Genomic DNA, 26523 nt, shown 5'->3' with positions numbered 1-26523 from the left:
ACCAAAGACACTCTCCTGTCTTTTTAAGATTTCACGGGGAAAAGGTAAAAACTTTCAGAACATAACAGACTGCAGTAGACATTGCTTATGCAGATGTTTAGAAACACACAGAAAAGCACCAACGTATGCAGAAGGGTTGACAAAATTTGGCGTAAAGTCAAAAAATGGCAAATTATGCAGCATAATGTGGCACATTTTTTATTACTATTAATTAATAATTTTTTAACTAATACACAAGGTAATACTGAGTGGGCAACGATTTCATCTCATTAATACCAGTTCAACAACCAAATACAGAAAGAAGCAACGGAAAGATGACCAGTTAACCTTTGGAAACGGCCTCCCACTGCGCGCAAAACAACGTCGCCATATTTTTAATAATAAGTCTGCGCCAGGTTTATCTTTATTGAAGACTGAAAATTATGCAGCAGATGATGGATTATGTGGCAATTACATACATTTTATTCGGAAAAAGTCGTGTCATCGAATAATTCCAGTGGCCCGGCCATAACCATGCACCGCATCAGCTGTCAACCGAAAGAGGAACTCTTTTGCCTTGCGGAGTCAAACAGGCAAGAGAAGAAACTATCCGCAACGGCTGAGAATTCCAAGTTCCGATGGCATTTGGGTGGGCTGAGCCAAAATGTGAATAACACTTCCAACATGTAATGGCCAAGTAGGGCCAACTCAGTGCCCCTCTCCATGGGTTATACTTTGATGATTTCGTTATGATTGACAGCTAAAGCTATCTGTGCGAGACCAAATAACAGTGCATTCAACCTCGACATTAGTGCTACTAAATGCAGGAAAAAAATGCAACCAGTCAGACTGGCAGAGCATACCTACAGTCCATACAATATATGTTGCGCTCACAAAGTGGTAATGCGATACCATTATCAGGAGAGGCGTTAATGAAGGAGATATACATTACATGCTTATTCATTACTGGAAAGAGGATCAGACAGGTCAACTTCTTAAAATGTAATCAAAGTTGAATTTGTAGTCAATTTACATGGTTACTATAACTTACAGTGAGTGGGAGCAACCAAACTGATTTCCTGACAGTTTATGGGCAATCTTTGCAGGATACTTGTGTTTGTACATTTTTCTATGACATTTTCGAACACATTTACAGATTTAGCTAGTAGTGCCCCCCAGGTCAAAGTCGATCAGTTCTTTTCCTGCTTAACCAAGGCTATATTTTGGTGCAATCTGCATGCACACTCAAGATATAAAAGAAAAACAATTATGTAGAGTACTATTATAAATTAGGTTTCTGGTTGGCAGAGGTATGCACCCTGTTCAAGTAGGAACCACAATCCGAGTCAGGCTAAGTCAGATACTCACCCTAAATGAACCACCCTGTCCAAGCAGGAACCACAATCCGAGTCAGGGTAAGTCAGATACTCACCCTAAATTAACCAGTGCTCACTCTCTGGTAGCTTGGCACAGAGCAGTCAGCTTTAAATTAAGAGGCAATGTGCAAAGTAATTGTGCAACACTTAAAACCGTACAATAGTGAAACCACCACACATAAATAATACAAATCAGGTTGCAGACGTGGAGCTTAATGTAATGATCAAAACAAGATAAAAATTGCATAAATCTAATAAGTAGAACCGGAGTTATGAATGTTTAGAGATTATGTGCAAATATAGTGCTTAAAAGCATAAAGCACCAACTGGTTGTGTTAGACCGGGTTAAATCCAAATGTTCAGGTTGACTGCGATGGAGCGCAGGTTGGATACGGGGACAAACCGTGTCCCGCTGAAAAAGTACCTTGTTGTTCTGTCGATGGGGCCCGATGCATGGAGCAGAGGAGGCGATGTGTAGGCGATGCGTCAGTTCAGAGCTGAGCAGATCTAGATATGGCGGCTTCTTCCGATGTAGACTATGTGTTGTCGTCGAGCTGCGCAGTCGGCCATGCGATGTCCTCGAAGCAGGCGATGCGTCTGCACCAAAGGAGTTGATTTTATTCCGACCAGCGCAACAACGGCAATGTGTGGTGTTCAGTGCAGCACAGAAAACCCACTTCCGAAAGGCCAGGACTGAATTGGCACCACTTGGGAGGGCAAGACTCACAAGTGGCAGAGTCTAGGTGCTGTAGCAGGTTGTTGGAAGTCTTTGATGCCCCTGAGACTCCAGAACAGGAGGCATACCAGCAAACCCTTGGAGTCACTTTGGTTCTCGGTTGTAGACATACAGGTTCAGGCCTTCTCACTCCCAGGTAAGGAGGGCACCAGGGCAGGCACAGCAGAGCAGGAGTCCAGCAGAGTGACAGTCCCTTCAGCAGCACAGCAGTCCTTCTTCTTGCCTGAGTATCCACATGTCAGAAGTGTTCTGAAGTGATGGTGTCTGGGGGTCCAGGACGTATACCCATTTGTGCCTTTGAATTTGGGACACATCAAAGAGGCCTTTTGAGTGCACAGAGTTTCTGCCCTGGCTCCAGACTCACTACTAGGGGGTATGCAGCCCTTTGTGTGGGGACAGCCACAGCTATTCAGGTGTGAGTGTCAGCTACTACTTCCCATCCTGATCAGGATGTTGATGGCCCATCAGTCACACTTAAGCTCCGTTTGTGTGTGGCTTTCTGGAGGGAATGCACAAAGCCCAGCTGTCGTCAACCCCAGACGTGTATTCAGAGACAGGCGGAAGGCACAGAATGATTAAAGTAAGAAAATGCCAACTTTCTAAAAGTTGCATTTTCAGATTTGGAACTTAAAATCCAACATTACTATAAGTTGTGATTTTAAATTGCGAGTCCAGAGACACCACACTTGAAAAGTCTATCTGTTAGAACCCGGAGTCTCTAGTTGGCAACGGTATGCACCTTTGTCAATTAGGGACCATTAGTCTACGTCAGGGCAAAGGAACTACACGCTGAAGATAACCCTGCTCACCCCCTTGGTAGCTTGGCACGAGAAGACAGGCTTATCTCAGAGGCAGTGTGTTAAGCATTTGTGAACGCATACAGTAATATAGATGAACCACTACAAACGGACACCACACAGGGATGTATCAAAAATAAGTAATCTTTATATAATTATCACATGACCTTACAAAAAAAATCCACAGTACGAATAGGCGTTATGTAATAATATATATAAGGGAGATGAATCTGGTTATCGGATTTCAGAAAAGAGTTCTGGTTTTATTGTTTGGAACACAAAATAGGTTTGAGAGCGGAGCACTTGCTGGATCAAGTAAATACTATTGTTGATTGGAATTCAAGGATTCTGATAGATTTTACCGATTGGAAGCTAGATCAGAATTGTTTCAGGAGAATAAACATGGAGTGAGGTCCTCTGGAAGTGGATCTATTTACAAGCAGATCACCTTTTCAAATAGACAGGTATTTCAGTTGGATTTCAGATCCTGGTGCAACCGCAGTTGATGCATTTCAATAGCGTTGGTCGGGAATTCTTGCCTATGCTTTTCCCCGGTTTGTGCGGATTCAGATGGTTCTGCTGGAGGTGTGGAGAGAGAAGTGTTGGTTGGAATTGGTAACATTTTTTTGGGTGTCTTAAGCTTGGTTTCCAATGGTTATGGAATTGGCTTACGAACTTCCTAATCTATTATCAGCAAGGGAAGTTTTATTAAGTAATGGAGAAGGAGAGTAACGTCCGCTGGTGTCATCAAAGATTTTGAACCTATTGTTTGGAAGGTGTCAAGAGAGATCTATGTGTTTCTCGGGTCTTTTTGGGCAGGGCTGTTTAGTTGAGTCATGGGCACCAGTCACAAGATGTTAAAATAAAGGAATTTAGAAACTATGGGTTTGTTGGTACATGAAAAGTGGTCTGCATCCTATGGAGTGTCCATATGTAGAGAGTTTGAAGTATCTAGTGGAACATTTTAAAAAATGTCTTAGCTACAGGACGATGAATTGCTAAAGGTCAGGTACTTCATCAGGACATATGCTCAGGTTGATGGGAAGTCTGGGGTTAACATGTTACAGTGTGTGGAATAATGACGCACATTAGATTGCGAAGGCCTACTAGAGCTAGATATGATGTCTGGGGGATGTAATCTTAGTGCTGAGTCTGTTACAATCCTGCCCTGTCGAAAGGTATTTGGATTTGAGAAGATTTTCCTTGAAGTTAGCTTAATTATTATGCTTCATCTCATGGTGGAGGGTTGCAGAATTAAAGGCTTTGGAGGCAGGTAACAGGATTTATGGTTGAGATGATGTATTTTTTAGATTTAGAAGAGAACCAAAACTATGGCAGAATCACATTTTTTATCCACGGTTTAATGTGTGTAATAAACTTTGTGTGGTCGAATGTTTGTTAACATACAAGAAGGGTTTTAGATTTGAGGTGTGACGGAGAAAATCATTTGTTGCTGTCTTATGTTAGACTTTAAAGAGTAGTGAATTCTTCTACAATTGCTAGATACATTAAGTCTGTTATGGAATCTGCAGGAGTAAGTGTTCAATCAATCAATCCATCAATAAATTTGTATAGCGCGCGTGTTGGAAGATTTAAAGCACATTCTATGAGAGTGGCAAAGGCAAATAAAGCTTTTCGGCCTGGTGGGAGATTAGAGGAGATTATGAAGGTGGCTGTTTAGTCTAATGCGAAAACATTTGCATATGGCAAGTGTGGTGTTTGAAGGGATTGCAACATGCATAATGGTAGCCTCTGGTCTTGCAATGAAAAAGCAATTCTCCAATTATGAAAATAGGATCAGGATATCATTAAAGACATGGAGGCTACCACTTTCCCTCCCACCTCTCTCATTTGTATAAAAAAAGAGAATAAACCATTAAAGGAAAGGAAAATGTTATTGTTTAGATATGGCTTAATAGTTTGTTGTTAGAAGATATTTTTCTCTCTGCAGGATGTTGATTTGTTACTTTAAAACATTTTAAAGTTCAACTTGTTTCTGTTTTTAGATAATCTTGAGGGAGACAAGATGAAGTTTTGGAGATAGTTCTGCACAAGAAGTTTTTAAGGAATATGGAGCACTGGAGTTTTTGGACATTTATAAGAACATGAACATTCTACATGGGGACATTTTATGGGTTATGAGTGTTCTGATTCTATATTGTATTATTATTGAAGTAATGTATTGCTTTAAAGCTGCCGCAGGAGTGGCATTAAAAGAAGTTATGCATAATATACGCCTCCATGTCTTTAATGCAATCTTGATTTTCTTTTCATAACAATTGAAGAATCGCCATTCTCAATCTCATGTTTATGATCTATATTAAATATTATTATTACATGTTCTCTCTGTTTTATTCCTCATTAATATTACCAGTTTCTTCATAAGTTCTGGCTATGGCATTTAAATGCAACTTGTATGTTGCACTGTATAATTTAGGGACACTGAGTTACCAATCCTCACATAGTGACATTTTTTAGTCTAGTCTAGATCTTTAGGCCATTGTCAACCTCATCTTGGATCAGACCACAGGGGCATTTAGTCTCATGGTTTTTGTAATCACTGTTTGGGTGTTTTCTTCTCCCTCCGCTAGAATGCATAAGGTCCTATTTAGCATTAGAAATCAGTCTAAGAGCTACCCGGTAGAACTGAAGTGTGAGGACTGTCAAAAGCATCTGAAAAATGGATGCTACAGAAACAAAATTAATCCATTTTAGGTTTGGCTTGGCAGCACAGCTCTTGGAACCCTTATATGATCAACAGAAAACAGGTTTTCTGAACAACTGAGAGTGGCTTACGCTCATGTAGGTTAATTTGAGTACAATGGCTCACTAAGGGCTCATTTAATAATACTGCAACAGCCTAGCAACCAGTTTCTAGACATTGATGCAAAAGCTGATGGCCCTACAAAAATTAAACAAAATCATTGTTGAATTCAACCAAACTGAACTGAAGAAAAAAGCCTGACAAAGTAACAAAAGATATTACAGTAAAGGAAAAAAACTTAGCTCTGTCTGTTTGATGAATACTACACCCAAACTGATTACAACTATCATATTTGAAATCAGCACAGGGGATGTTACAAAAACCAGAGGTCAGCCATGTTCTCAAAACCATCGAGTGACTGAGACACGTTACAGGGTACAAGTTTAGCCTCTTCCACACAAGGCCAACACTTACTTTTTTAGACAGATGACAAAAAGGAAAGAAAAGCATTGGCCGTTACCAAAACCAGAATCAAGGAGTGGGAAGCAAGACAGAAACTGTATAGTTGGATCCCCGAGAAGCTGCGGAGAACTTCTATTTCTGTAATCATGATGAGTGCACATAATCGGGATATCGATACCCACGGTACCCACTGACCACCACCCCTTCGTTCAGTTTATCAAGCCATACATTATCATCCAGTGAGACAACCTTACTTAATAAAGGCCTATCCTTTGTAATCACAGAAAAAATGGCTTTTTTTTCTCCTACATACCAATATATTACAATTGTTCAAAAAGACTAGACTGATTTTGTTTTCTCATCTAATGAGCATACTACACAACCAGCCACCACCAATCTCAGACCACCCTCATACTTTCCTCCCCCTAACTCGTTGGTACTACCAAAATGACTACCTTTGAGAACCTGGTCCTAAAAGATTTGGCAACCTTAAAAATGGAACAACCTTTGTTCCCTACAACGTAAGCCTGGCTGGAAGAAATTCCTTTGAGTCTCAAAGAGAATAAATAAATTAAAATTAGACCTACAGAGACCCATCTTTTACACTCTTACAAAAGTATACAAGATTGCTGAAACACCCCCGGAAAAACCTATTAGCTCATTGTATATACACATGAATTTAGAGTTTTATTACATTGTTTATGTGATCACTGCGGACACTGGGCACTCTTGATTTCTTCATGTGTGATGTAATTTTATTTTGGTTAGTCATTGTGCACTGTATCCAAAATTAAATGGAATCCAGCACACACAGAAGCTAGTCTGTGGTTTTGTATTTCATTGATTGCAATTCAATTACTATTCAAATTCTTGAGTCTTTATTAATGGAGTCATTGGTGAACCATTGATCTCTATATGTACGGCTACCCAGTGCCCAGTAGCATATGGGTTGCTCTTTTGTCCAATATGGTTACCTTTAAACAATAATGGGCAGACATTGCGTACTTCCACATAAAAAGAGTGACCGTATTACACTTTTTTCTTTGTGGGAAAGCTTATGCTCAATACAGTAGTATCGAGTTGGTTATGGTGGCAAGCAAATGATCAAGGATGTATTTCAGATCCATTTATTATGAAAAGTTACAATAAAGACAATAGGCCAAGCATTTATAGTGAAAAGCATGTGTTAATGCCAATAAGCATTTCAATGTTTATTATTATTGCTCTTTATCAGATCCTGTAGAGCGGTATTGGTTACATGGAAACTCTCAGATTCCTGCATTAGGCAAGGGTTTGGTATTGGTTACCACGTCTGATGTGTATATTAGTCATTTTATGACTTTATATGCCTGATTGTTGTCTTATGGGAGTGCTTACATTCAATGTAGAAGGACTGAGCTGGTTACGGTGACAAGTCAATGATAATGAAAATAGGCCTGATTAATTCACTGGAAATGTTACGTCCAATGCAATAGGTCTGATCTGTTTATTATAAAAAGCAGTAGGCATTACTGACCCTTTGAGAAAAGCCTTATTTAAAGAGAATAGTTTTCTAACAGTGAATTGATATCACACTGTGTTACAAGATGTAGACAGGTACTTTCTTGAATGAAATCTCACAGATTACTGTGATAGGCTAGGCAAAGGTTTTGGTGTTGCTCACCACCTCTGATGAACTCTTGGGGTAAAAGATTTTCCTATAGAAAATCCTTGGCAGGTCTCTTTGAAAGGAACAGTATGTTTCGCTAACTGTAATTTTGTCCTTATTTGTTTAATAAGTATAGGCATGACCAATGTCAATGTATGCACACTTCTGCAGGCCGTTGTTGGAGATGGTGTCAAGCCAGAGGTAAAGGCTGCAGGCGTTATTGGTTCACTGTGGAAAGAGATGTCATAAGTTTGATCTGTTTATTACTAACACTTATTTATTTTGAAAGGCATGTGTTAAAGAAATAGCCAGAAGGCAGGTATTTTGAAACCCGGAAACTCAAAGATGAACGTAGTTTGCAAGGGGTTAGGTGGTGATTACACATTTGAACAAACCCTGAAAGACCAGATATTTGCACTATGATAATCATTTTTAACATTCTCAGCAGGGAGATTACATTATTTTGACAACTGTAATTTTGAACATATTTGTAATTTTACTAAGGAATACCTGATGAATGCCTCACTGGAAAGCAAACGCTCAAAACAGTAGGTCTGAGTTGAACATGCTGAAAAGCCAACTATAAAGGGTATATTCTGAACGGCTCATTGGGAAAAGTTATTTGGGGTGCCAAAAGTCTAAGGAAACTTACGACAAATGAAGTAGGTCTGGCTGATTTCTTATGAAACTTACAAGCTAAAGCCAACTGGCTTTTAACCATGGATTGTTACTGCATTATGTTAAAGCTTGCAGACATATTTTGTTACAAGAAATTTCACAGATTAACTTTATAGCCAAGGATTGTATAGAGTTATGGGTAGAAGATTTTCACAATAATAATTCTTGCTAGAATCTTTTTCTGAGGGCCCGGCGGGCATTGTTGTCTTCCACACATACAGGCAGAAGCTTGTATCAGCTCTCTTTAGCCATTGGTCTGTATGAGTGTCACTAACGCTCAGTTTTCATCCATGGTGCATGGAGTAATGGGCCAGTCCATTTCAACCATATGTCTCTTGCCCTGTGTAATTTGTCTGATCACATTCGCACATTTAACTCCCTGTGCTTTAGTGCCAGGGCTAGAGGGCCATTCCTTCAGTTTTCTATTTTCTCATTTTATATACCCCCTTTAATTTCTTTCCTTCTCTTTCTATTTTCTTTTATTAGAGCATACAACAGCTCCCCAGACACTCTTAAGGTGCTGCTTGCTTGCCACTCATTCCATCCACAGCATACGGCATACAGTGCTACCACTGCCTATAAACCAGTAAACCATCAAGGAACTGGTGGTAGTTTTTTGCCCATAGTGTATAATTGTTTTACTATTTGCAGTGGCTAACATGTTGGTTTTAGGAATGGCCTCCATGGTGGAACTTTAAAATAACTGACAATATCAGTGTAAAGAGGCCACCCACTGAAATGTTGAATTTTATTTATTGCAAGCATATACTAACAATACAAATGCTTTGAGTCTGTGTGAGTATTTCAGTGTGGCTGTATGGGGTGAATAAATAGTTGTGCGAGTGCAATGATGAGTGACTGAGTGCATGTTTGATGATTTATGGAGTGCCTTTATTCATCAATGTCTTTCATTCATAAGCCAGCCCTGTAGGCATTGCCAATGTTTGTTTCCGTAACATCCACTTTTCAGATACTTTTGTCCATCACTGCTCGATCAGCAATGCTATAAGAAGCACTGGCAAAGTGAATAGGTTTGAAGCTTGTATGGCCATAGACACCGGGTACCAAGATACCTATTGGCATTGACGAGGCTTAATTCATCTGTCTTTTAGATTAGTTAACTTATGTTTTCTTAATTTTCTACCTCAAGGTAGACTTGGGACATTTTTTTCACCAGGAGTCTTAGTCTCCATTTTTTTCTATTGCACACAATTTCACCAGTAAACCATGACAATTACAACATTTTGTTTTGAAAGTTGCTTCATTACATAGCTTGCAGTTTAAAGCTAAAGATAACTGCAGATGTGCTACACGTTTGCGCTAGACAGCAAAATCAGACGTACTTGCAAGTGAGCTCTTGCAGATAAGTATCAATCTGTCATGCAACTCATGGCAAGTGATGCCAACATCTGTGTCTGTGATGCCTATGCAAAAATGTATATGTCCATATGCATATGAGGATTGGTCTCGCAGGATTGAGTAAAGATTTAATTAGAAGTTGTTTGTGTAAGCAATGATCGTAACAACCCTTCTCCAGTCAGCTTGATTTGTCTTGAGTTCTGGAGGCATGGTAAGATACTACAGTCTGTTTTTAGAATTTAAATATTTTTTAAATAAGGGCATGAAATATGCCATCTGTGATGCGTTTTATAACCCGATCTAAAGAAGATGTTTTCTTCTTTACCAGATCTAAGTTCCTTTCTGTCAGGACGACTGCAATTAATTTGGGGAGGGGAAATCCCTACCAAACTAATACACACCTTGAGTTAGGTCTAATCACAAGTCTCATAGAAACTCTGGTCAAACCCTTGTAACTAGCAGAAGACAATTCCCCAGACAGCTCAAGCAGTACTAACAATTTTCAACTCCAGACAACACCACAATACAATTGCCAAACCAATTTACAAAAACACAAAAACATGAAATAATAAAAAAGCTTCAAACCTAGAAGTGACTAGAAAAAGTAAAGCACCAAGGTAAAGTCTTTTTTTGCGATTCATCAGGACTGTGATGATATTTCAGGCTGACTGGAGTAAGACAGAGGTCCGAAACATAAAGCAGAATGCTCAGGTCAATGTTTTTACCTTCTCACTTAGTCTACTTTTAGAGATCAAAGTCTTCCTGTGAGGCAAGTTCCAGACTTTAGTCGGCAAAGGGTTCTTGATGTTAAGCACATTCTCGCCATGATCCTCCTGAAGCCATTGCTTTAGGCGTACCACATGCTACTAGTGAGACAAAGCTGGATTTGGTAATGACAAATTTGTCTCACTCTGGTCCATGCTTTTACCTTAAAAGTAGTCACATTTGTGGTACTAAAATTCTCCAGCATGGCTCTACACGGCCAAATACTTTTACCACAAAGTCCCAGTTCACCGGTTTTCAGTGTGGCATAAAGCTCCAAGCAGGGCAAAACTGGTTTTCTTGCCAACATCATAAAATGTGTTTGCTCCTTCTCGCACAATCTTATACTAAAATGGTGGCACCAAAATTGCCACATCAAACCACTATAAATTCTGAAGTTTGATAATGAACACTTTAAAAAAATATATATTTTCTGATGATTGTGATGATTTAAGATTTTCTGACACTAAAGTTTGATTAGAAATTAAATTATGCTAAATAGAAACTTGTGATTTACACATCTTGTAGCCTTTGTGTGTGTGTTCTCCATTCAGTCTCTAACACATGCATGCTGTGCATTTTTCACTCTGATAAATATCCAATCTGAATTTTACTAGTGTCTAACACATTGAACAATGGATATTATTTGTGTGTTGTCTCCTCCCGGTTTTTCTAGCCTTTTGTATTTGTTTGACACTATTAGCCTCAACTAAGCCAAAAAGGAACATGCTTCAGCATCAAGCATTAATAAACAGATTACAGGATTAGTTTAAATAATTTTAACACCACATGTACGCAGCTAACAGGGCACGCAATGGACAAAATACCTACTTATCTGTGATTTGACAACATTGGGGGACATGTACAAACACTTTTTGCCATAGACACAGAATGAGTAAAACACTTTAATACATCTGACTCATAGTCCCTTAACTACAAACAACTCTTTAAAGATGAATGCCAAAATGTTAACCAATAAAAAATTGTCTTGTTTTCCAGTGTCTGATGACACCAAATGTTGATATTTTTTTAGGGATTGTTGTCCAAAGTGACACCAGCGTTATATTTATTTGCGACAGTAAATAACAGCAGCATTACAGGTATGGCACTCTGTTATTCAGTGAAAAATTACAATCCCAACAGTATAGAACAATTAGCAAAATAATAAGGGTCAGAAGAACAAAGACTTTCACGAGTCAGTAATATGGTGATGGGCTAAACAAGATTTGCGACTGATAAAAAGCGTTTTGCTAATATACTACACTGACTTTACGAGTTGGTAAGATTTTAACTGAATCGAAAAATGGATTCAGAATTGGTTAACGGCTCGCAATTTGGAAGGTGGACTTTTCATGCATTCCATCCAAATTGCTACCATATATATGAATGGTTAGTAACTGTAATTTCGGTCACAAACCATTGATCAGTTACTAACTCCCAAGTTAGGGTGCTAACTGATTCACAAAGGGAAAAGGGTCCCCCTACGGCCCTTCTCCCTTAGGTAATCAAAGTGGCAGCTTCAGGAGCAGCAGACAATGAACCTCCATGTGTCCCTTAATACTACCAAGCCCAGAACCCTAAAAACCCTTACTACCATGAAATGCTACCCTTCCCTGAACTCTAAACTCCACTTTATGACAAATGATTCAATGCTGTGTCTGCTTTCTCCCCAAAGATAAACATTAATACTCTGTACCCGATTTGAATGGGCAAGCAGGTAGCAGTTGTTCCAGTCTTCAATGTTGGTCTCGTTGACATCAAAAGTCAGAAATGACTGATTCCCACAAACTTCCTCCCCCTTTCGGAGGAGAATTTAGGAAAGCAATAGAAGGGTACTTTCTCTGGTCTCCATGTCTCATATTCTTCATTGGGCTTTAGGTTCTCCAACTTCTCACTGAGGTGGATCCCATGCTATCTCTTCTAGTGGGCAAGTTATAAAAAATAAGAATTTCGGAGGAAATTTGCTCAATGTAGGATATTAAATAGATTCTAAATAAATGTAGAAAAAAAAGGGGGAAAAATAACTAACCCTGTGAAACAACTGCCAGTACAAGACCTGCTGGGTAGGGAAGTTGCTGGCTCCTTAAAGAGACAGCCTAATTATGTTAATCTACATTGCAGTGCTGTCTATCTGGCTGTATTTTCCTTCACTTTCTTTAGCGTATACGTGTTTTGCCTGAGCAACAACACTAAGCCTTATGCAGCAGTGTTGTCTTGTGCAATGTTTTTCACTTGACTTGATCTTCACATATTAAAAAGAAATATGGCCAAGTTGATCTTAAATAGGGTGTGCTGTGGTTATGTGCATTTCATATTGCCATTTGTACTCTTCAATCATAAGAAGTGTTCAAGGATCCTCACATGCAGGTGACAGTAATTCTAAAATTTAGGATAATCAATTAAGCGCCTACACTGGAGAAGCAATATGCTTAGCTGTGAAGATAAGAATTGAAAATGGCAAGATACCAATATTGATTCAACGGACACAGCCACTAACAGTATGCTATGTACAAGGGATAATCATACACCATATATAAAAAGGAGTATAATGTATGGTAAGAATGTTCAACCCCGACGAATTGAGGCCCAGAGAAGGCTGCATAGACTGTGTAGAAGGAAGTCTTCCTAAGAGCAAACTCCAAACAACCATATCAACTGCTATTTAAACAACAGAAGACAAAAAAAGATGTATATGAATAATAATGGCAATGCAATAAGATTTATTATGGATAACAATACAACTAAACACAAGGTAAGACAAATGTAATGAACTACTGGCCTGTACCTACGTTCATACTTGATAATGATTTGAAAGAAGCAGCAGATGATTACTTACCGAAAATCCAAAACATTTGGAGACAAGCTCAAAAGAAAAACGAGGTAATGCATCCCTAACAGTGATTCTTAACGTTTTGACTTTTGTGGACACCCACAAAATAATTAATGGAATCTGGGGACCCCTAATGAATCATTATTGGAATACGGGACATTCTCCGAGTCGTGACTTAAAAACAGGGAAGCCCGCCTAAAGCATTTTTGATGATTTGAACTTAAAAACAATACAAAAAAATACAAAAACAAGCATTAGTAAAGCAAATACACAAATGATGAAATATTTTATTTAATTCATGAATAAATATATTTTTTTTAAATGTCCGGGGCCTGTGACTGTTGCCTGGTGCTTGAGTGACGCCCACATGTCCTTGGGGGCACAGAGGGGGACCGGCGGTGATATCGGGCCACAGGGGGCAGAACTCTAGGATTTGGCGACTGACCTCTGAGGGGTGGTCTCTCCCCCCCCCCCCTTCTGACTTGGGATACTGGGTGTGCTAGTGGCGGCCTCCCCACAGTGGGAAGTGGCGAAGGAGGCTCGGCGGCTGGGTCGGGCTGCGGAGCGGAGGCAGGGCAGCTCAGTGACTGACTCCTTATCGCTTCCTTCCTTCTTTTCCTCCCCCTCCCCTCAGGAACTGATTGTGGATCTCGGGGGCGCCCTACGCTTACGCCTTATCCGGCTCCTTTGGTGTTTCAGGGGGGGCCCTGGGTGCAGCCATGACACGTGACAGGGGAGGTGCTGGCTCGACCAAGCAGGGCCCAATCGACAAGTTCACCGGCCCGGGGGCGATGGCTGGGGCCTCCGGGGGAGCGCCAGGTGCTGTGCCGGACAATGCGGCCCTCATGGCCTCTATCACCCAGTCTAGGGACACGTTGGACGCCAAAATAGGGGCAGTTGGCGCAAGCGTCACGCTGTTGCGGCAAGACCTGCACAACGCGGTGGCCCATATCACAGATGCAGAGACCCAGATTTCTGGGGTTGAGGATGATGTCACGGTCCTAAAGCAGAAAGTAGCAAGGATGGAGTTAGTCCAGAAGGGCCTCGCGCTTCGGGTGGAGGGCGCGGAGGGGAGGGCCCGTCGCAACAACCTCCGTTTCGTGGGGTTCCCGGAAGATTGGGAGGAGGGCAACATGGCACAGTTTCTGACGCGCTGGCTGAAGAGCTGGCTTCCCCCGGAAGCCATGTCCCGATGTTTCATAGTGGAGAGGGCTCACAGAGCATTAATGCAGAAGCCTCCGGTGGGGGCTCGCCACCGACCTGTAATTGCAGAGATGTTGAACTACCTGGATCGACACCTGGTGGCAAATGAACAGGGAAAAGAGGGAGTTGACATACCTTTCGGCGGTCCATAAGTCATTCTCTAGGATTGACTGTGTTTTCGTTCCCCGGGCGACGTTGCGAATGTGGTCTCTGCCGAGAGCCTCCCCCGGGAGCTGTTGGATCATTCGCCGGTTGCTGTTGAGCTGCAGGTGTCGGCAGCCCTTCCGGTGGTGCCTCTCTGTGTGGAACCTACAGAATGGGGAATACGAGAGGCACATGAGGGGGGCAGTCGCGGACTATCTCACCGCCAATGTGGGGTCGGTCTCCAGCGCCGTGACATTGTGGGAGGCGCTGAAGCCCACACTGCGTGGGGTGACATTGCATGGTGCGTGGAGGCCCGTAGGAGGCGGCGCGAGGAATTAGTTCGGGCTGAGGAGGATGTGGTAGCGTTGGAGCGTCGGAGCCGAGAGGAGGATGGGGGGCCGGCGGTGCGACTATTACTTCAGGTGCAGCAGTCCTACGCCTCGCAATTACTGGATGAGGCCCGACAGGTATGGCTGGCATCACGGAGCAGAATCTGTCAATGGGGCGACAAGTCGAGTACGATGCTACATCCGCTCTGTCAGGGGGCTTTCCATCCCCAGGTACTGCAGAGGGTGTTGGATGAGGGTGGGGTTCCGCTGACCGACCCTAGGGTCATAGCGGAGAGCTTTGCCACTTACTATGCGGACCTCTATGCCCCTCGGGAGTGTCTGCCGGAGGCCACGGTCGACAAATTCATATCAGATGTCCCGCCAAGGGCGGTGTCCGATGAAACAAGTCAAGAATTGGAGCTCCCTCTCTCGGACGAGGAACTGAGAAGGGCCTTAGGAGAGCTTAATTCTGGGAAGGTGCCCAGACCTAACGGGTTTCCCAGAGAGTTTTTTCGCCGGAATAACGTACAGCTAGCCCCTTACTATCGGGCGGCATTGGAGGAGGCCAGGGAAGTCGGCTGGCTCCCCCCGGACTGGAGGCATGCGGAGGTGGTAGTGTTCCACAAGCCTGGTCGGCCCCCGGAGCAGCACGCCTCCTACCGTCCCATTTCTCTTCTCAATGTGGAGGCCAAAGTCTTGGCCAAAGCATTGGCTAACCGTCTCCTGCCACATATATCGGCCTTGGTGCACCCGGATCAGGCCGGGTTCATGCCCCGAGGGCGACGCGACACAATATCAGGCGTGCGCACGTGGCACTGGCGGCGGCACGGCGAAAGGGGGAGCCGGCTGCACTCTTGCTAGCGGACATGGACAGGACTTTCGACTCCATGAGTTGGGTTTAATTGTTTGCCCTTCTACGTCGCCTTAACTTCGGCCCACGCTTTCTGTCGTATCTGATGCTTCTTTACACTGATTTGTCAGCGTCGGTGCGTGTGGCGGGAGCAGTCTCGTCCAGCTTCCCTATTCGGCGGGCACCAGACAGGGGTTCCCCCTGTCGCCATATTTATTCGCCCTAGCCATGGAACCGGCCTGGGTGCGCATTGATGCGCAGCCAAAGGGGCTGGAGTGGGCTCCGGGTCTCTCTGATAAGATCGCATTGTACGCGGACGATGTTCTCTTCTTTCTAACTGCGTTGGATAGATCGGGCCACGAATATTGGAGATTATGCAAATTTTCGGGGAAACGACTGGGCTGTATATGAATCTCCGAAAGTCCACGTTGTGGGGGCTCTGGGGTATGCGGGCGCATGTGCGTCGGCGTTGCAGGTGACAGTGGGGGGTCTCAGATATCTGGGTGCCTTCCTGTCAGATGTGCCAGCCATTTCTTGGGAACGGAACTGGGTGCTGGTTTGAGAGCGCGTTCATTCAGATATAAAGATCTGGTTGCGCACGCCCTTAACAATACATGGTAGGTTGGCTATCTTTAAGATGGTTGCGCTCCTCCGCCGGCTGTACCAGTTGCAGAATCATCCATATCTGATCGCGCCCAAATGGTTTCGGCTGGTGAATTCCGTTTCGGGGCAATTTATTTTGGGTGGGGCAGTGCACGTAGCATTACGCACTTGCTTTCTTTCCACCTACTGTGGTGGGCTTGCAACATCAGATATTCTTTCTTATTACCAGGCCTCGCATCTCTTAGTTCTAAATGAGTGGTGGTATGGGGGCAGGGGGAATCCGGCTTATGTGCTGGAGCTACACCTTATGGGGCCTCACACCCTGCACACGATACTCTATGCAGCGGCGCTGCGCAGTAAGTTACCACCGGCGACACAGGTTGTCTTTCAAATCTGGCGGCAGTCATTGAAGCGAATGGGGTGGTGGAACACCCTGACTGGGGAGACTCCCCTGTGGCACAATGGGCGCATGCCAGGGCTGGCGGCCTTACAGGGCTTCAGGGGGTGGGATGCCATCAGCATTTCCACCCTGGGGGACGTGGTGCGGGACGGGTCCCTCCGGTCCTTCCGGGATCTACAGCCGGAATACTGCATGCCCCGGTCCCAGTTTTATCGGTACCTTCAGCTCCGCCTTGCGCTTTCCCCTAGCCAAGAGGGCCTCGACTCTCTGCCCGAGTTTAGTCCACTAGAGGCAAAAGTTTTTATGGGGGACTTGAAAACCAAGAAAATCTCGCTGATATATCAATCCCTGGTCATCCACTGCGCGCCTACGATGGAGAATCTTCGGGGGCAGTGGGAGGAAGACATGGGCACGCTAGAGGAGGAGGACTGGAGGGAGGCCTTAGAGGCCCCCGGGGGCGGCCATAGCAATGCGGCTCCACCTTATACAATTTAAGTACCTCCATAGGGTCTATTTCACTCGGGCACGATTGTGGCGGGCGGGTTTGATTGCCTCCCCGGAATGCCTCCGGTGTGGCGGGGAGGAGGGCACATTCTTGCACACCGTCTGGCAATGTACATCACTCGACCGTTTCAGGAGGGTGGTATTCTCCTGTCTCTCGGAGGTTCTGGGTTGGTCGCTTCCTCGCACACCACAGTTCGCCCTACAGCATGTGATGGATGGGATTGGGGGCAACGTGTACAAATGGCATCTTATGCTGTTGGGTCTCACGTTGGCGAAACGCAATATAGCCAGGATTTGGAAAGATGCACGGGCCCCTTCGTTGGCCGCCTGGAAAAATGGCCTTGATTTCTCCATGGGTCTGGAACAGCCGATATTTGTGGCCTGGGGATGCCCGCATAAGCATTATAAAATATGGAAGAGGTGGGCCGACTATAGGGGATTGTGGCTGGAGCCTCCAAATGAGGTGAATGATCTTCCAGTGGAATGAGGGCTGGTGCGGGTTTGCTGTGTGTGGCACGAGGGAGGTCAGGGTGGCTTGGGGTGTGTGTGTATCAAGACTGGGATTTTCTGTTGCAGCATTTTCTCTTTCTTTGCCTTTGATGTGTTTTCCAGTCTGATGGTTCATGGGTATGGACTGGTCTCAGTGGATGTTGCGCAACTCGGGGGTGGGTAAGGGGGAAGGAGGGGTTAGTTGGGGAGGGGGGTTTTAAATCCTACGAATCTTTCAAGCCATCGTTTGTGGATGTATTGTATTGTTTTTGAAATTGACACTGCAGTGACCTCTGGAGTTCAGAGCCCTGCGACTCTAGTACAATCTTGTAATAAAATATGTTTAAACAAATAAATAAAATGTTTTCATTTTAATGGGAAGGCTGGGGATTCTCTAAATAGATCTGAGGCCACCCATTGTCCATACTGCATTGTATTTGACGCATTTACACTATTCCAACAAATCAATCTGAGGTAACCAACTTAATTTTTACCCTACAATTTCAAATTCCTTTACATTTTGAGAACTGTTTTAACATTTTTACATAGTGCTTCATTATTTATACACACTGTATTATTCTGTTAATATTATTAATTTACTAAGCAGTTATGGGCCTCCTGAATGCGTGTCGCGGACGCCAGTCTCCAGCTTACAGGTAAAGAACTGCTGCTATATTGTTATGTATGGATGAACAACTTACTTACCTACGGTAATGCTCTTTCTGATGGATAATCTATCTAACTGCAGGTTCCTCACTTTGTGGCTTGTCCCCATGCGTCAGACTGGATCTCAAAAGCAGTTCTCCTGGACACCAATAGGTGTCATCATGTGGCTCCATGTCGATGTAATTTCACTCCGGAAGTGGCTACAGTGCTGAATATAGACACCACCTGTGCACGCTGACATCAGTAGACTAATATGTGCCCTCAGATGGAGAGTCCATCAGCATACCGGAATGGCTAGTGTAGAGATTTTTAGATTGGGAACTTTTTACATGTAAAGAAGTCTATTCCATGAAACAGGGAGGTGTGATTGTGGTGAAGAATCTGCGGTTAGATCGGAGATTTTATCAGAAATAGTGTTATTGAAGGTAAGTAACTCGTTCTTCTGATAGATACTTCTAAGCGCTATTCCACACCTTGTGAATAAAAACCAAAGCACCCAGTTGGAGGGTCTATGGAATGCCTCAGATTAACAAGTCCTGCAGGACCGATCTGGTGAAATGGCCGTGTGGATGGACCAAATTAACAAGGAAATAGAGCTTCATGAACACATTCACTGAAGTCCATGTTGCAGCCCAATAGATATCCAGGACAGGCACTCTGTGTGGCAGCACAATATTAGCAGTCTTCGCTTGCCTGGATTGAGCCCTTAATTCTTAAGGAGACTGCTTCTTAGTTAACAAGTGGCAGATTTCAAAACAGAGGCCTATTCACCAAGAGAGGACTCTTTCTGCACGGTCTTGCCTTTCTTCACTCCAGAGAAGCACTGAAAGGGTTAATGGTTCATCCAATGGTCCCTGGTGCAATCAATGTAGAAATTGAGGGCTCTCTTTGGGTCCAAACAATACAATCTCTCTTTCAAGGGGTGAGGCATGCCAAAAAAGGTTGGAAGTGTGACAGCCTGTCCATCATAGACCAGTGTCACTACTTTTGGCAAAAAAACGAACCTTGAGTTCTCAACATCAGTTTGTATGGAATAAATATGTAGTAAAGCAGCTGGACTGGCCACCTCTTTGGCAGGATGACGACGACCTTGGGACAAAGATGAAATGGAACCAACTACTGCCGTTGATCAACCTCTATACATGAAGATGCAGGTTTCTCAGACCCTGGGGAAAGTTCCTGCTCTGCTGCTGTGACAGAAGATCCTCCCAAAGCAGCAGCTTGATCAGAGGGCAGATGATCATGGGCAGGACTTCCAGCCCAATCTGGGGCAAATAAGATGAATGAATTAGGGTGGACAGTCCTGATCTTTTTCAGAACTCCAGCCAGGAGAGGCAGGGGCAAAAGAACGCATATTAGAGTCTCGAGCTCTAGTCTAAGTGGAAAGAGTCTCTTGGAGAGCTTTCTTGAGAACTCAGCAAAGAAAGTGTCGACATTGCCCATTCTCAGCAGTGGCGGAAAGATTTAGGAAGTGTTGTCCCCATTGCTGGAAGATACCTGGGACCACCTCCTTGATGTAGTTGCCATTTGTGATCTGCTAAGCAGTGGTGACCGTGTTGGTCTGCCTTGTCATTTAGAGACCCCGCCAGGTGGTGCACAACAGAGAAATGCCCTGGCAAATCAACCACTTTCAAAGGCATATGGCTTCATGGCACAGGCCCAAAGACACCACACATCCCTGCCCCATTGTATCTACAAAGTTTAGTCCAACCCTATCGGCCCAGCGTACTTTGAGATCATCGGCCAATTGTGATTATGTTATCCCCAGATTTAAGTTAGTGAAGATGGGTGGAAGATCCTTCTCCCATCTTGGCCCCAAGTATTGGAATGCCCTGCCCGTTGCCCTGAAGACCGAGACCAACATGCTCTGTTTTCGAAAAAAACTGAAGACCCTACTCTTTTAAACTAATTCCCTGTAGCTCTTGTTGCTAAATTCAGCTGTGTCTGATGTCAGTTTTCTTCTTCAGTCTATCCCTTGCGCCGGGAAACCCACTGCGGGTAGCTGTTGCGCATTATAAATTTTAAATAAATAAAATAATAAAAATTACAGTGCCACAGTGGTGCTGTCAGTGAAAACCTGCACCAGCGTCTATTTGATTGTTCTCAGGAAGGTCTTGAATGCATAGTGGATCACCCTCAATTCCAAAAGATTGATGTGGAGACTGGTTTCCACCAGTGACAGGTGTCCTCTGATTTCCACCTCTCCACAATGGCCTTCCCAACCCAGCAGCAATGTGTACATCACCACTATCAGCTCTGATTGGGATAAGGAGAGGAGTCTGCGACCGGCCCAATCGTAGTCAAGCAGCCACCACTGCTGAGCTTTTGCAGTCTCCCCGAAACACTAATGGAATCCAATAGCTTCCGCTGATGCTTTGCCCACTGGTAACCTCAGAAATCCACTGTAAAGTCAGCCTGTGCCATCCGGCATTTTTGACCAGCAGGATGCAAGAGGCCAACAGCCTTGGTCACCTCGGAGTCAAAGTCACCGAAGTCCTGGACAAAGGCTGAAACATCAGGATCATAGATGATTGTTCTGGACTCTCCACTGCGGGGGAAAGGCACACAACTGCACTGTATATGGGGTAAGTGAACAGAAGTATCCGTGAAAGAGTGAGGTGTGACTTTAGCACGTTGGTAGTGAAAACTAATGATGTTAGAAGGTTCACCGGCATCTGGAACTGGTCTTCGATTTAAAAATTTTACAAAAGGTGATGTGAGAAATGCTTGCAATAAGTCTAACCACTGGCAATCACTTGGGTAACACAAAGACCCACTATCCTTTTGCCACCTCAGTTTTGGACCAAGCCATATGCAAATCAATCTTGGGTGGGTCCTGTGATCTCTGTGCAACTAGAACCAATCTACACCCAACTGAAGAGACTCAATCAGGGCAAAACCAGTCTTGGGTGGCTTGTGTTCCGGTTAAGAGAGGACCTGGCTTGGAAGTTGTGGTTGGGCTGTTCCTACTGGAGCAAGAACAAGGCTGATTTGCATATGGCTGGGTTTAATTTGAGGTGGCATAGTGGGCAAAATAATGACTAATTACTACCATCACTTTTGTGAACTCCCGAGGGGCACTGGTGAGGCAAACAGGAGCACTGCAAACAGAAAATGCTTCTGACCTACTGTGAACCGTAGATAATGCATGTGGGCTTGTAAGACGGAATGTGTAAAAAGAACCTTGCAGGTCCAACGCTACCATCCAGTCTCCAGAGCAGAAAGAACCTGGACCAGTATGAGCATCTTGAAATTGTCTTTTTGCAGAAAGGCATTGAGAGGGTAACAGCCCTAGATAGGCCGGAGACCGCTGTTCTTTTAAGGCGCAAGGAAGTAGCAGGACTAACTATCAGATCCTGCTTCAGAGTCAGGATTCCTCTGTATGGCCTCTTTGACCAAAATAACATGTACTTTCTGCTGCAAAACAGACATGTGATTCTCCATCAGTAACCCTGATGGAGAGCGAAAGTGCAGCAAAGTTGAAAGAAAGGGGAGAGCATACCCTATTGGGCAATTTGAAGAACCCATCTGTCAGACGTAATGGCTTGACAGTCTTGTAAACAATGGGTGACTATGTGCCAGACAGAACACAATAAACCAGTTTTGAAGTTGGGTGCTGGAGGGTGGGGCACTGAGTGGTCCCTGATGACCTGGGTGACACGTCCTCAACCCCGAAAGGGCTAAGAAGTTTGCTGTGCTAGCAGCAGGGTCTGACATGGACAGTATTGGAAATCCCTGGCCTATCCCCAAAATCGATTACATTGTTGGGAAAACTATCTAGTAGGTGTAGAAATACTCAAACAATGAATTTTGGTGTGACTCTCTTTGAATCGCTCTAGGGGTAAATCTGCTTTTTCATCAAATGACATTTCCATTTAGGATGTCTGGAAATACCCTGAGAAGCCAGTAGACCTCATCCAGGCATGGCACGATAGCACCATACTTGTGCTAATAGCCGACGAAAGCCAACGGTTGTATCAAGGCTTGATCTAATAAGAATCGTAAGTCCTCTGGGCGCACTGGTAAGACCTGACCTACCATGCCCCATAAAGCTTGGGTGCAGGAGTCAAAAAGTGAGCGGCATTCACTGAGTTTAAGGCACAGATGGCAGAAGAAAACATACATTTACCAAATGCTTCCATCGATTTTGATTCACTGTCAAGTGGGGCCGTAGGGAAGGCATTAAGATTAACTCTAGTGGTGGATGCCTGAATCACCAAGCTCTCTGACGCTGGTTATGCTTGTGAAATACTGAGTGTCCCGGAGCTGGGCTGTGGCGGCGAGCAACCTGTCTGTTGAGCAGGGGACAGAACATGGTTTTGTCCAAGTTCTAAAGACCATGAGATTCACTAAGGGAGGAAGAGGTTCTGTGAGGACGTTAGACTTAAACTCCATGGTGTGGAGCTGCAGGTCAAGAACCTTTGCAGCTCATTTGATCTCAAATGCAAAAGATGCACCCTCTTCTGTCTCAGGGCCGGGGGAGAAAAAAGTACTGTGCCTGGGGAGGAACCCAACTCACTAGCATCTTGTAATCCCTTACACCAATTGTACTCATCATACTGTGGGACAAATTTGTCCCCATCGTCATAGTGCTGGATATCATCAAAATCTAATCAGAGATGTTGATGTAGCATGTGTGCACAGCCGTGAGGCAAAGGAAGTGGCAAAAGAATTTCCAATAGGCAGGGCTCTGTGAATTCGAAGCGAGACCTCAGCTGAGGTAGAGACGATTTCAGCTAGGAATTGGAGACCACTGTAGGGTCCGCAACAGTATTAAGTTCCCTTTAGGTATTCAGTATTTCTTCCTGGGATTCAGTCTGAACATTTTGTACAAGGTCAAACAACATCATGCCATGTTTTTCTGTGGTCTGCCAGTAACATATTCTAACATTTAGACACAACACAGGGGTGCAGCTGCCATAAACAAAGACTTGCCTTTTTGAAAACAGAAAGGAGGATCTCTGGCAGAGGGAAAGGTCCTGGAATGGGCGTACTAGCCAGGCGCAATCTGAGATGCAGTCCACTTAACTACAAATGCCAGCTATGTTTTCCGGTTCAAATCCCAGAGATCTCTGATATATCACTGTGCTAATGTAGTGAGGAAAAGCTATGGGAGATATATCATTCGACATGGTAGGGCTTTTCATTGCATACAGTTTGCTTGTAATGCTGATTACTTTGCTCACTGGTATATGTTTTCTAATTGCAGCACTGTAGCTTCATAATAGAGCCTGATAGTTTCAATAAATATTGTAAGCTTTCCTCTTGTCTTTCTTTTGCTTATCATGGACTTGCATAAGTGAAAAAAAAGGTGACGATCTGTTTCCACAGTTCCCCTGGAGACTAGAGAGTTGTGTTCTGGGTTACTAATTTACCTGATACTCTGGGAAGGTAAGGAGGGCAGGTAAGGTACTATGAGCTTGTTTGATTTGGGCTTGGTGTGGTAGGGTGACTCAGTCCCTACATTCAGACGTTCTGTGATCCCAGGCATGGTTCTGTTTCCAAACATAATCCCTGCAAAACCACCTCCTCTGCCATTGCAGCCAGCATCTATGTTGAAAGGACGAAAAACTGGTGCAGAACAGGAAGTGGGTTCAAGAGGCACAGATGGCACTAAGAGTAAACCTGCTGTTATAAGTCTGACCAAAGGCCCCTGAGGTTCCTTGGGCCCTAAGAGGTGCCAGAGGGAATTGATAGCGGCAAAAACAACCACCAGGGCCTTCCTGAAATTCCCACTTATATTTCTTACGGCTCTATTTGGACTTACCCATAGACTTCGAACACAACCAAGATCTGCTGCAGAAACAGGACCTTCCTTTTTACCTAGACCGGTCACTGGAGTCCTGTGGCATTTATCAAGATAGCACTTCGCTTTGCGATCCCTTATGGCCTTTGGGTGTATCTGGGCATAGCTGTTGCAGGTCCTAAAGTTGAGTTCTGACCTACTTGGTGGGGGAAACAGATTTTAATCCTAAATTTTTACTTCGTATTACATTTTACACCCATTATTCACATCTTAAAGACTGTTGACACGCAAGTCTTTACAATGCAAGATAAAAGCATACATTTGAGGGCAATTAAAAGAAGGAGCTTGGTTGGTCTCCCCCGAAAAATATTACATTTCCAAATAGTACCAAACCAGTAAACGACAAATGCAATTAAAAATGTATTAATAATGAATGTGTAATTTATGAACAGTAGGTGGCAGTGTTAGACTGTGACAGGATTTTTCAGAAACAGAGTGGTAAAAATATGCATGGTAGAGGATTGCGTGGTGAAGGTGTTTCTAATGCAAATAAATGTAAATGTGTAGTAGTGGTATAAGTTGTAAAATCTGCGATATAAAGACGTGTGTGGTGAAGGAAATGCGAAACAAGGTATCTGTTACAGACATGTTCATGTGACAACCCCTACAATGTTTAAAACCTGTTTTTTGTTTTTGTTTGGGACAGTTTCTTTACACACATTTTGAAAATGAAAGATAATAAAATCTCATCCTAGACGAATAAGTAGAGCTCTAGATCCGTGTCTGAAGGGGCGGAAAGAAATGAGCTGACATCAGTGTGCATGGGTGGTGCCTATATGCAACTCCATTGTCACTTGTAGCGCAGAACAAAGTTGACGTAGAGCCACATAACATAGTACTGCTTTAGAGTTTTCCAGATCCAGTCTGGCGCCTGGGGTACGTTCACAAGGTGACAAATTCGCAGTTAAAAGTATTCATCAGAATATGGAAATAAAAATGTATATAAGACACCTAAATATTGAGGTAGGAGCCACAAGGAAAAAACATTATAAAAATTAAAATGTTTTCTTCATTTTTGAAGCACTTGGGTAGATTTGGGCATGTGTTCGAAAAGGTGTGTGCATTTCACTAATGAATAGTTGTCACTTTGAGGTCTGGATCCTTCTCACCCTCCCAGTCATTCCTCTTTTTCTTTTTCACCATTGTGGTTAAAGTATGTCACATCTGCGCCTTTAATCATTCTCTCACTCAGTTCTGTGAACTTGCTCTCTTTAATTTGCTTCTATTCTTTAGATCTCTCTTTTACTCACGTCTGTTCAACTGATCCTAATTTCAATAATTTGGGGAATTTTGATCTCTCACTACCTCTATGCATTTAGGAAATACTTCTCTTCACCCTATCCCTGTCTATCCCATCTCCCATTCACCACTCCCATCCTCTTTATCACATGTCCTCCTATCCTTTCTTTCAAGGACAAGGAAAACAACTGAAGGGAATTTAAAAAGAAGAGCTGTGCACTCCCACCCTATGTTTTGTGGCCATTTACTGAGAGTGTATCCCTGCATGCTCCCCAAAGGGTGTACTTACACAGGGGGCATGTAATGTAACAGCTCCTCCAGAACACCGATGTCCTGTATGATCTTTATTTCATATCGGGATTGGAGTCTCACCTGTCCCACGGGTGAGGTAGTGGCCTCTAACAGTAGGTAACACTCGGCAACCATTTCAAATAAAGTCAAGGGTGTTCAAGCCCTCTCAGGTAGTTTGAATGAGGATCACCGGTTCAACCCGTTTAGACTCATCTAGAAGTACCATCATAGCAGGGGACCTCATGGTATACTTACCTCTATTGCAAGGGCTGTGCCATTGTAGGGTTAATCACCCACACACCAGAGCTTCCATCTCCCAATCAGAGAAATGACTAAAAGCGGCAGAGTCATGATGTAGGGGTGGAGATTTCTGGCTCATATCTGCTGTGCTGTCAATCAAGAGCCTCGAGGGAGAGGGTCAATTTTCCTACCTAGTCACAATTTAGAGGTGGAATCTACAGGCGAACAAATCCAGGATATAAGCAGCACCACCTCATCGGAGGCCGAGGAGATGCCAGACTGGTAGAATGAGGCCTCACTCGCCCCTTCTACCAAGTAGTCAAATGGAAGGAGATAAAAGAAGTTTAGGCTGTGAGAAGTTGCTCAATTAACAGAACTGCTGACTCTCCCTTCTAGTCTGCAGGGTGAATGAGAAGCAATGGCTGGGA

At 43.7% G+C, this 26523-nt stretch overlaps 1 protein-coding gene across 1 annotated transcript in view; it reads right to left on the bottom strand.

Annotated features, from left to right (window-relative positions):
- Positions 1-26523, bottom strand: part of SRBD1 (S1 RNA binding domain 1) — a 781048-nt gene that overhangs the window by 480182 nt on the left and 274343 nt on the right. The gene's annotated exons all lie outside the window — the stretch shown is intronic.

This window comes from Lissotriton helveticus, chromosome 6, assembly GCF_964261635.1.
Source record: "Lissotriton helveticus chromosome 6, aLisHel1.1, whole genome shotgun sequence".
Taxonomy (NCBI): Eukaryota; Metazoa; Chordata; class Amphibia; order Caudata; family Salamandridae; genus Lissotriton; species Lissotriton helveticus.
The sequence above is the reverse complement of the archived record's forward strand: the minus strand, read 5'-3'. Positions and strand labels throughout refer to the sequence as shown.